The following is a 13,043-nucleotide window of genomic DNA, read 5'->3' as shown; positions in this document are numbered from 1 at the left end:
TTAGGTGGGCATGGTGGCATACACCTATGTTCCAGCTACTAGGAGGCTGAAGCAAGAGGGTTGAGCCCTGAAAGTTTAGGCTGCAATGGGCTATGATCATGCCACTGTACTTCAGACTGGGCAACAGGATGAGACCTTGTCAAAAGAAAGAAAGAGAGGAAGGAAGAAAGGAAGGAAGGAAGGAAGGAAGGAAGGAAGGAAGGAAGGAAGGAAGGAAGGAAAGTAGGAGAAATTAGTGAGCTGGGAAGGCACAACCAACCGAGGAGAGAATTTCCGGCTGAGCTTTTAAAAAGAAACAGGACAAGGGGAGAGATAAGTCCCCAGCAGTCTATTCTGCCCTTCCTCCAAGCTAAACCCTTATAAACAGAGGCTTATTCGAGTGCAGGGCTGGAGGAGCGAAAGGGGATATTGCTTTGAATCAAATATGAGCTTACGGTGACAAAATGTGCATTACTGAGTCTTAAAGAACTGAAATGGGACTGGTTTAATAACTGAAAGTGGCTTTACTGACTTAAATGAGCTGTCATTAAGGGATCCCACCACACTGCAGGAGAGGGTGGGAGAGAGTTTGTCAGAGCACTGCTGTTGTCATTATTGAGAAAAATAAAACATTCTCATATTCTCTTGGAGAACTGAAACTCCTTTTAAAATAAGTATACAAACTAAATGTTCAACAATAAAAGAAAGTGTATATGCATACACTGTTAATCCAGAAAAAAATGAAATGGCTCAATATTTCAATATGGATACTTCAAAAACATGTTCACTGAAAAAGAAGAGTTGAAGAACAATACAGACACAAGGCCACATCATATACTTTTCATGGAAGCGTGTGTGTGTGTGTGTGTATGTGTGTGTGTGTGTGTAATTCTTAGAAGATTGCTTCTCAAACTCATGTTAGCTCTTTACTTGATAAAGAGAAATAAATAAAAATAGAGAGAGGTCAAAGTTGGAGGACTCTAGCTTTTCGTACGATGTATTTTTTGTCAAAAAAGGACAATGAAATTCTACACTACTTGTGTAACCGAACCAAATTATAAACATAAAAAAGGCTGAAAGCAATTTTATCAAAATAAATCAGTGGTTAATTCTATGTAGTAAGTATTTAAGTGACTGTCATTTTCGTCTTTGTATTTCTGTATATTTTTTAACAAACTTGTCCTTCAAAAAGGGGGACAAAGAAAAAAATCAAAATTAATTCTCAAAGAAGAGAAATAAAAAATCAACATGCAAAATGTTAATCAACCTTATAACAGTTACTTTAATTCTAATAAAATAACAATGAGATATTATTTATCAACATATTGATTTTTAATTATAATAATTAAAGTTATCAAATATAGCAAGTAAAAATGTATATTAGCATATTCCTCTGGGCAGCAATTTGACAGAAGTATAATGTATCTTTTGAAGAGTTTATGGCAATGTACACAAAAAATCTTTCTAAATTATTATACAACAAAACATTAACTGCAGTAATCATTGAGTTTGAGGATTATTGATATTTGCTTATCTTATGTTTTCTATGACATACATACATTGTTTATAAAATAAACATACATGTGTACATTCACATATTTACATATAATACTCTTTTACAGAGTAAGGCTACATTGGGAATCTATTGCAAGGAAATAAGAGATGCTTAAAGATTTAGTGCAAAGATATCCATGGCAACATTATTCATAACAGCTAAAAACTGGAAAAACCTTCATGCTTAACAATAACAGAATGTTTAAGTACATTTTAAAACAACCGTATGATGGAATAGAAAGAAATAAAAATGCCCTTTACAAAATGATGTTTTCAAACACATTGAATTGTATGGGGGAAATTCTTCTGATAGAATGTTGTGAGAAATAAAATGGAAGACAATTAGGGATGCATAAACAGACAGTCAAAGAGACATACCAAATTTAAAACCTATGCATTTGTACAGGCACCGATCAACCTGGCAGCGGGATTTTTCTCTGCTAGCATTTAGTACTCCAGACATAGAAGAATAGAAGATGGGTATCCACTGGAAAGCTATCCCAGTGCCAAATGTAATGAAACCTATCTCTTTCAGGACCTTGGATGTTAGTTTATAATCACCTTTACCAAAGGCATCCTATTCGTAAAAAAAAAAAAAAAAAAAACCACAAGAAAATCCAGAAATCCTACTACCCTGAGAGAGCCTCTACCCACCAAATTTTTAGCATTGTTGTCACATGCAGAAATGGCAAGGCTTTGGTGTACTCAGCAAATGATTTCTTTCCTTGAGGGTATCTGGAAGAACTTTGAGTTTTCTCTGACTCAACTTGCAAGAGACTGACAGAGCATTCACGAGATCATTATTATTCATGTGTTTTTCAAACAAGATCCAAAACCAAATTCTTCACCTGCTCTACCATGCCATGGCTCAAGCAGTCTTTGAAGTCCCATCAACTTTATTGTCTTCTTTGTTATTCTAGATGTTGTTGTTTTGGTAGCCCTCTGTTGGGAATTATGCCACCATACTAATAGTTATGTGAGCCAAAAATATTTCAACCTAACTAAGAACTTTCTGACAACATGTCTGAATTCCATCCATCCAAAGGTTATAAAAACTATAAACTGTCAACTCAAACCTCCTCTCCTTTTAAGAGGCTATGACATGGTAGTCACAATTGCCAGAGTTCAATCCAGACATGTATTAAAGTCTTCAGGAGAATCTTTTAAAAGCATATATTCTAGCTTCTTTTATGTTTTAATCTGATTTGAGTAAATACTTGTTTGTGGTGAGAGATAGGGGTCCAGTTTCATTCTTCTGCATGTGATTGTAATGTATGCCAAGATGGAAGAGATGAGCCGCTGGTGGTTAAAAAGTTTTATTAAAGAAAAAAGAAGGGGCTGGGGAGTGGTGGCTGGCTCTGTAGAGGGAAAACCAGCCACCTTTGTTCTCTTGCAGGCCACTTATAAAACCCCAATCTTGGCTTATCGGGTGGTTGTCTGACCTTGAAATACAGATGTCGAGGCAGGGGGAAGATGGCAGCTGAGTCAATTGGACTATATGAGTCCTGGTGTGAGCGAGTGAGTGTATGGAAAATTTTGTGTGCTGGTGAGTGAATGGGTGTGTGCGTGACTGACTGAGTGAGGGCTAAGGAACTAGAGTGAGGGCTTTCCTGGTGCAGTGGCTGGTGCCATAGCTGCTGGGCTTGGACACTAGTGATTCCCGGGATGCAGAAGCTGAGCACCATTTTCTTTCTTTCTTCCTTTCTTTTTAAAATCAACAAAACTCTCCCTGGGAAGAAAATTCTGGGAGAGACTGTATAAGTGGGGGCTCAAGAGCAAGTGGCCAGGCCCTTGGTGCAATAGCTGATGCTACAGCTTCTCTGCTTGGTCCCTGGCTCTTCCAAAGTCACAGAAACTGAGTGCCATTTTTTTAAATGGACAGAAGTTTTCCTATGAAAAGCAGTGGGGAGAGACTGTCACCCCAGGCTCTCCCTCACCATTGGCAGGAGAGATTGCTGTCTCCAGGCTTTGCCTCACCACTTCAGCATCTGGCAGGGCACTGGCAGCAGGGGCTGCAGAGCAAGTCCAGAGGCAAAGTGCCATGGAAGAGGACAAGCAAGGCACCCCACCATCATCTTGAAGGTGGGTCAGGAAAGTACTCAGACTTGCTCACCACGGAGCAACAGACCAATCTCTGTGACTAGCGGATCAACTACTCAGGGATTGATCGTGACTCAGAGGGAATATCCTGAAAGCATAAACTTCAGAGGGACCTGATGAGTGCTGAGTTCAAGGCACCCCACTCCCTACCCTGATCCAGCCATGACACAAAGGGTGTGGTCAGAAAAGGACGAGGCAGGACTCCAAAGAGATCAGTGGTGAGTCTGGGCCTGACCCAAATCCCCTCCTCCCCAGCAATCCTCTGAATGTCAGGTCCACATAACTGGGCCATGACTGAGAAGGACAAACCCAGACGGAGCCTGGACATCAGTCTCAATAGGAGAACTCCATTCCAGGATAGGCCTGATTGGGGCACCTCTGCGAGTACATGCCTTGGGAAGAGACAACGCTGTACCTCCCCATGGGAGAAGATCTCCATGACCATACAAGAGTGGGAGGGGAGGACTGCAACTCCATGCACCTCTACTGTCCCTCCTTCTTCCCTGATACATACACTGAGAAGAGAGTGAAAAAGGTGGCTCTGCAGGAGAGACCTGATTAGAGGAGCAATTACAGAACCTGCCACAAAAGGGTAGTTTTTTCTGTTTTTTCAATTTTAATTTTAATCTAATTTTTAAAAATTATTTGACTGTTTGTTAGTTCATCTATTTTTAAAATATTTTTCCTTTGTGCATGAATACATGTGAGGGTTTAATCTGCAGCTCTCCTAAATTTTTTTCTTTTTCTGTTTCTTTCTTCTTTTATTTGCCATTTTCTATTTATGTGTGTATATAAATGAGCATTCATCTTTCAATTTTGTTGTTATTATTAGTTTGTGTTTGCTCTTTTGTTCTTCTGGGTTTTTTTATTTTTATTTTTTATAATTTAAGGTGTGTGTCAATATATGTGTAAGGGTTTGATCTGAATTCCTTTTTGGTTGTTTTTTTCTGGTCTTTCTGTTTTTCTTCTCTATTCACTTTGTGCTAGATGTGTGTGTGTGTAGTCTTCTTGGTTTTTTTGTTGTTGTTCTTTGTTTTGTTACACTTTGTTGTTATTCCAGTTTGTTTTCAGGTGTGTGTGTATTCTGTGTCTGTGTGTGTTCAATTGTGTTTTACATTGATTTCTGCTTTGCATCATCATACAGAGTGGTGGTGGGGAGTGGGTCTCAGGGAACACATACCACAATAAGCGAAAATTGTAATTTGCAAGTAGTTTCTGAATCCTAGCACCTCAACCCCTGCTTTAGTCAAATTTTAAAAAACTACAGGAGACCACAAAGCTTCCCATCCACCATTCTATTTTACAAATCCAGAGTGTAGATCAGGTAAGAATAGAGGACTGAGCAAACATCAGAAGGGAAAGTCTCTCCCACTGACACTGAATAACAGAAATAAAGAGAAAAACAAGAGATATATCACAAATGAGGAAAAATCAAAGAAGGACCACAGGCAATTTCAAGTGTACCAAAGATAAAACTCCTGAAAAATCAGACCTTTGTGCCCAAACAATGAAAGTCACCAATGACTGGCCTCAGAATAAAACAGGGGTAAGGGAATGGATGAAAAGAGTAAATAAGACTCAAGAAAGACAAGATACAACACTGAAAGAACTTGTAACAGAGATTTTGGCAATAGAAAGTTTCATCCAGTTAATAAATAACAAGATGACAAGCATGGAAAGCAGAATTAATCTAACTGAAAAAACAATTTCAGAACTTGAAGACCAAAACATGGAATTATCCCGATCTGTAAAAAACAAGAAAGAAGCCTTGGAAAGAAAGATCAAAGTCTACAAGAGATGTGCAATTATATCAAGAGGCCAAACCTATGTCTGATTGATATCCTAGAAGAAGAAAGTGCAATGGAGAACAATTTGGAGGAAGCATTCCAGAGGTAATCCAAGAAAACTTTCACCATCTCACAAGAAAAGTGACCAGCCAAGCACAAGAGATACAGAGAGCCCCCACGAGTCATCAAAAGAGAAGACCAACCCCTAGAAACATAGTAATTTGCCTACAGAAAGTAGGCACAAAAGAAAAAATTCTAAAGGCAGCAAGAGAGAAAGGTCAGACTACCTACCAGGGAAAAATAATCAGAATAGCAGCAGAACTATTGGCAGAAACACTGTAAGCAAGAAGGGACTGGGGCCCTATGTTCAAAGTCCTCAAAGATAAACAATTTCAACCAAGAATTTCCTATCCAACCAAGCTCAGTTTCATCATTGATGGAGAATTAAAATCCTTCCCAGACATCCAATCCCTAAGAGAATATGTAGCTTACAAAACCAGCTCTACAGGAGAAACATAAAAAGGTATTAAGCCCAGCAGAAACAAGAAAAAAAAATGACGGCACACTTCCCAGGAGAATAGCAGAACACAGAATCAACAGAGAATACAGCACAACAAGAAACTTGAAAATACACACATACAACAACCCCAAAACCAAAAAAAAACAAGCAAACAAAGAAAAAACTTTATAAACATTATGACAGGGATAAACAATCACATTTCAAAAATCAACCTGAGCTGGGCTCGTTGGTTCAGACTGTAATCCCGTGCTTTGGGAGGCCAAGGTGAGTGGATTGCCTGAGCCCACGGGTTCGAGACCCACCCAGGCAACTTGTTGAGAACTTATCTCTACAATAAATAAAAAAATTAGCTGGGCATGGCAGTGCACGCCTGTAGTTCCAGCTACTTGGAAGGCTGAGGCAGAAGGATCACCAGAGCCCAGCAGGTAGAGGCTGTGGTGGCCGGGAGCATGCCACTGCACTCCAGTCTGGGTGACAGAGTGAGACTCCAACTCAAAAAAAAAAAAAAAAATCAGCCTGAATGTGAATGGACAAAATGTACTACTGAAAAGATACAGAATGGCAAACTGGATAAGAAACCATGACCCAATTATTTGCTGCATCAAGGATTCACATTTCACTACAAGGGACACACACAGGCTCAAAACTAAAAGATGGAAAATGAGTTTCTAGGCAAATGGATCACAAAAGAAGGCAGGAGTTATGATCATGATATCAGACAAAACAACCTTTAAGTTATCAAAATTTTAAAAGATGCGAAAGGACACTACATATTGATAAAAGGTACAATGCTTCAACAAGAAATATCCATCCTAAATATATATGCACCCAACACTGGATCACCAACATTAATAAAGCAACTACTAAGTAAACTAAAAAAGATATTGACTCTAACACTATTATAGCAGGGGACTTGAATATCCCACTAACAGCCTTAGATAGATCAACAAGGAGATCCAGAACCTAAACTTGACACTTGACCAAATGGACTTAACAGATACCTACAGATTATTCCACCAAACAACCACAAAATATACATTCTACTCATCCCATGTGGAATGTACTTCAAGATCAATCACATCCTTGACCATAAATCAAGCATAAACAAATACCGTAAGGTTGAAATCTTGCCATGCACATTCTCAGACCATAGTGGAATAAAAATAAATATCAACACCAACAACATTTCCCCAAAGTCCACAAAGACATGGACATTAAACAGCATGATGCTGAACAACTGGGTCAACACTGAAATCAAAGCAGAAATTAAACAGTTCCTGGAAACAAATGAAAATGATGAAACATCTTACCAAAACCTCTGGGATGCCATGAAATTAGTTCTCAGAGGGGAATTTATATCTCTACAAGCTCACATGAAGAAAACGGAAAGATCAGAAATTGAGAACCTAACAAATCACCTAAGGGAACTGGAAAGAGAAGACCACCAAAACGCCAACTTTAGCAGAATAATCCCTATCACCAAAATAAGAGCCAAAATACAGGACACATAAGACAAAAATATCACAGAAAACTTCAACAAACAAAAAGCTGGTTCTTAGAAAGAATTAACAAGATTGATGGAACCCTAACCAGAATGACCAAGAAAAAAGACAGAAAAAGCCCCCCAAAAAAGTCTGAAATACAAAGGATCAAATCACAACTGACCCCAAAGAAATACAAAAAATTATCAGAGATTACTAAGTACACGTTTACGGAAACAAACTTGATAACCTAAATGAAATGGAGGACGATCTAACATCACACAACCTCCCCAGGTGGAAACAAGAAGACATTGAGACACAAAATAGACCAATAACAACCCAGGAAATTGACTCTGTCATATGAAAACTACCTACAAAAAAAAGCCCTGGACCGGTTGACTTTCCAGCAGAATTCTACAAAACGTACAAGGAGGAGTTGATACAAATCCTATTGAAAGTATTCCAGGCAATTAAGAAGAGTGGAATTCTCCCTAAATCATTTTAGGAAGCTAACATCACACTGATACCCAAACCAGGTGAAGATCCAACAAAAAAGAACTACAGGCCAATATCCTTTATGAACATAGATGCAAAAATCCTCAACAAGATTCTCGTAAATTGAATACAAAAACACATCTCAAAAATCATCCACCATGACCAAGTAGGGTTTATCCCCAGGATGCAAGGCTGGTTCAACCTTCGCAAGACCATAAATGTAATTAAATACATTAACAGATATAAAAACAAGAACCATACGATTATATCACTAGATGTAGAAAAATCTTTTGGTAAAATCCAGCATCCCTTCTTGATAAAAACTCTCAAACACCTAGGTATAGAAGGAACATACTTCCAAATATTAAGTGCCTTTTATGAATAGCTAACATATTGCTAAATGGACAGAAACTGGAAACATTTCCCCTGAAAAATGGAATAAGGCAAAGTTGCCCACTCTTACCCTTCTTGTTCAACATTGTGTTGGAAGTACTAGCTCTTGTCTAGTATTAGACAAGAGAAGGAAATCGGGGTATTCAAATAGGAAAAGAGGAAGTCAAGTTATTCCTCTTTGCTGATGATATGATCCTATACCTTGAAAATCCAAGAGAACCTATCAAAAACTTGCTTGCACTGATAAAGGACTTTAGCAAAGTCTCAGGATACAAAATAAATGTGCAAAAGACAGTTGCTTTCCTATACACCAACAACAAACAGGCAGAGAACCAAATTAAAAACATAATCCTATTCACAATAACCACCAAAAAAATGAAATACCTTGGCATCTTCCTAACTAGAAGTGAAAGACCTTTACAATAATAACTATAAAACACTGTTCAAAGAAATCCAAGGAGACACAAATGGAAAAATATTTCATGCTCATGGATAGAAAGAATCAATCTTGTTAAGATGTCCATCCTACCAAAGGCAATCTACAAATTCAATGCAGTACCCATTAAGCTACCAATATCATTCTTCTCAGACCTAGAAATGATGATACAGAAATTAATATGGAAACATAAATTACCACAAATAGCCAAAACACTCCTTCGCAAAAGAAAGCAGGAGGTATCACACTTCCAAACTTCAAACTTTACTATCAAGCTACAGTAATCAAAACAGCCTTGTATTGGTACAAGAACAGGCACATAGACCAATGGAACAAGGTAGAGATTCTGGAAGCAAAGTCTCAATTTCTCAGCCAGCACATCTTTGACAAAGCCTCCAACAACAACCACTGGGGAGAGGAGAACCTATTCAGTAAATGGTGCTGGGAAAACTGGCTAATCACATGCAGAAAATTGAAACAGAACCCCTACCTATCATTATACACAAAAATTAACTCCAAATGGATCAAAGACCTAAAAGTAAAACCTCAAACTATAAGAGTTTAGAAAGCACAGGAGACACACTTCTGGAAATTGGAACTGGCAACCAATTCCTATTAAGATTCCTAAAAGCCCATACCTTAAGAAATAAGATAGACAAGTGGGACCTAATCAAACTGACGGGTTTCTGCAAAGCAAAAGAAACCATCAAGAGAATAGGGAGACAGCGATAAGATGGGAAAAAACATTTGCCAACTGTATATCTGACAAAGGACTAACATCTAGGATCTACAAGAACTCAAACGCACCGAAGGGAAAATACAAACAGCCCCATTAAAAAGTGGGCAAAAGACATGAATAGACACTTCTCAAAAGAAGATATACAGGCAGTCAACAGACACATGAAAAAGTGCTCAGCCTCACTCATTATCAGAGAAATGCAAATCAAAACCACACTGAGATACTACTTAACCCCAGTAAAAATGGCCATCATTAATAAAACAAACAACAACAGATGCTGGCAAGGATGTGGAGAAAAAGGAACCCTTCTACATTACTGGTCAGAATGCAAACTAGTACAACCTCTTTGGAAGACAGTGTGGCTGTTTCTGAAAGAAATAGAAATTGACCTTCCATATGACCCAGCAATTCCCCTATTGGGAATATACCTGGAGGAACTCACATAATTCTACAAAAAAAAAGATATCTGCACATATATGATTGTTGCAGCTCTATTCACAATAGTGAAAATATGGAACTAACCATGTTGCCCATCAAAACTGAACTGGATAAAAAAAATTTGGTACATATACACAATGGCATATTATGCAGCCGTAAAGAAGGACAAACATATGGACTTTGCAACAACTTGGATGGATTTAGAGTCCATCATACTCAGTGATCTATCACAGAAATAAAGACCAGAGTACCATATGTTTTCATTCATAAGCGGACCTTGAACAATTATTATAATTCTATAAGAAAGGGATTGGCAAACTGGGAATCCCTAGTGGGAAAGTGTCAGGGGAAGGGAGATGGCATTGGCAGTTGAGGGAAACTGCTAGGGGTGGGAGTGGCATACCTCATCAACAAGGGTACCTGCATAATCAACGTTTGTATACCTAACCCTGAATTGTGCCCCACATCTTTATAATAATAATTTTAAAAAATAGAAATCAGATGCCAGTATTGTTGAGGCCGATCCTACGACCTTGAGGTGCAGATGTCTGCATTAAATCAGTCACTCCCTGGGCATTGTTAATCACTTGTCTCTGAAATGTAGTTTTAGGAAAGCAAAAGCTGGTAGTCAGTACCAGGCTGTTATCAGTCATATAGCTTTGGGATGCAGGTCTCAGGAAAGAAAATATTGGCAGTAAAGCAATTAGTAATAGAATGCTGTTAGAGCACAGTGTTAGCTTTCGCGCCACTGCAACTCTGTGCTCCGTTTGCAAGGTTTATATGATGAATTGTTTTAACTGCAGCCTCCTCTCCAATACCCCTACAAACCCTATCAGTGACTATCCAATTTTCCCAGCACTATTTATTGAAAAGTTTATCCTTTCCCCAGTGTATGTTTTTGTTGACTTTGTTGAAGATCAGTTGGCTGTAGGAATGTGACTTTTTTTCTGGGTTCTCTATTCTATTTCACTGACCTATGCATCTATTTTTATACTAGTACCATGCTATTTTGCTTACTAAAGCTTTGTTGTATACTTTGGAATCGGATAATGTGAATTTATAAAAAATAAAAGCATATATGTTTAGGCCTCATCCTCAAGGATTCTGATTTAAAATTCTGGGAGGTAAATACTTGTTTTATACAATTGCATTAATAAAGGTTAATCTAACTACCTTGCCAGATTTCTCCCTCATAAGAAGATTCATAGCCATGTAGAAGGAAGTAGTCTACTTTCTTTTTTTTTTTTTTTTTTTGAGTTAGAGTCTCACTCTGTCGCCCAGACTGGAGTGCAGTGGCTGCTCCCGGCCACCACAGCCTCGACCTGCTGGGCTCTGGCGATCCTTCCGCCTCAGCCAGAATTACAGGCATGCGCTACCACGCCTGGCTGATTTTTTTGATTTATTGTAGAGATGAGGTCTTGCTGCACAGGCGGGTCTCGAACCTGCGGGCTCAGGCAATCCGCTCACCTCAGCCTCCCAAAGGCACAGGATTACAGGCTGAGCCACCGAGCCCGGCTGGAAGTGGTCTACTTTCAAAGCTAATCCTGACATTTCAATCTTAGACTAAGGCTCCTAACGGGGGTCCTAGTTTGGAATCTTCCTCTCCTATTCGGGGTTTAAACCTAGTATTAGCAGAATATTTTAGGTGCTGCTACCTCTTTAAAGATCACTTTCTAGTCCATAAGTTCCTTATTGTCTCCCCACTGCAGAATGATTGTGGTTTCTGTCCCTACCAAGTCCCCATGTAACTAAACATGACCATCAATAGTATTCGTGGATCTCTGGGGTTGCTACCCTATCTGGACTCTGTAATTTTTGTTATCAAAATTCAAAAACCACAATAGAAAGCATGCACCTAGCTCCACTTACCAATGCTAATGTCTTCCATTAATGTACACATTTGGTTTCCTGAATATTCATGCCTCCCTCCTGACTTCATTCTCTTGATTTCCCAAGTTGCCAGGCAGCCTGAACTGTCAAATCCATGCAAGTCACTTCAGCCTAGTCATGTCCTACTATTACTCAACTCACATCTTTGACTTTGTTGTTGCTGCCATTTTAAGATAATGGGTAAATTGAACATATTTATATGCTAAAGTGAAGAACAAGAGAGGGAAGAATCAGAAAAAAGAGGAAAGATTGATGAAATTAGGTTCTTCTTTGTGGAATGGGACTAGGGGTAAAAGCAGAGCTGAAATCATACAGTGATTGGAATACAATATGCTGAGGAAAAGATAGAAGCATAGAATTCTGAATCTCCAAATTGTGTTCTTGGCTGTTCACTTAATAGGAAAATGAATAAACAAGACAAATAAAGAAACCTGACCGTATCGATATTCCCTCTATTTTCTGATATTGTATTCTGTCTTTCTCCAGTAATTACTTCACCTTAGTCTAAAATCATACTCAAGTTATTCATTGTCTAACATGATAACTAAAATCACAGCAAGGGCAAAGATGTGACTTGGGGCAAACACAAGCAAGTGTCCTCATTTGATTACTATGAGGCTTTGATTCAAAAGCTCAGAACAGTCACCTGTTTGGCAAGACTTGTCCTTGGGTAATATGTTTGCTTAGCTGAAGACCTGGAAGCCAAACAGATTGAACCCCCTTTGTTCCTGACTCTATAAACTCATGCCTGAATTCCAAGCCATTCTGTCCAAAAAAAAAGTTCTGATAAAAGGAGAGAGTGGTCCAAGGAGAACCTGTAGCCAAGGAGAAGTGACAAGAACAAAAGTACAAGAAAGTTTACCAAGTCTAGAGCAGAGATGGTGCAGGCTTTATGCCACAAAACTTTGTAATGTCAAGGGCAGCTTCCAAGTCTTGAGGGCTCCAAGTTCTGTGGGGAAAATCCAGACAGAGCAAAGGAGTAGCCCAAGAGAAAGATAGACGTCAGGACCTCTATCCAAGGATTTCCGCCAGAGGAAGAAAGAGACATGAGAGAAACAAAAATTTAAAGCCAAAGAGTTTTCTTTTGAAAGCTCTTGGATGAAAGAGATGCAGACTTATTTACATTCTTTCTGCTAAGACTCTATCATTTGAAAAATATAGTCCAATCAGAGAAGAGAAAGCGATCAGGGGTATCCAAACAGGAAAAGAGGTTATCTCTCTTTGAAGATGA

Source organism: Carlito syrichta, unplaced genomic scaffold, assembly GCF_000164805.1.
Source record: "Carlito syrichta isolate Samal-C Ts95f unplaced genomic scaffold, Tarsius_syrichta-2.0.1 Scaffold143122, whole genome shotgun sequence".
In the NCBI taxonomy this organism is placed as follows: domain Eukaryota; kingdom Metazoa; phylum Chordata; class Mammalia; order Primates; family Tarsiidae; genus Carlito; species Carlito syrichta.
The sequence above is the reverse complement of the archived record's forward strand: the minus strand, read 5'-3'. Positions refer to the sequence as shown.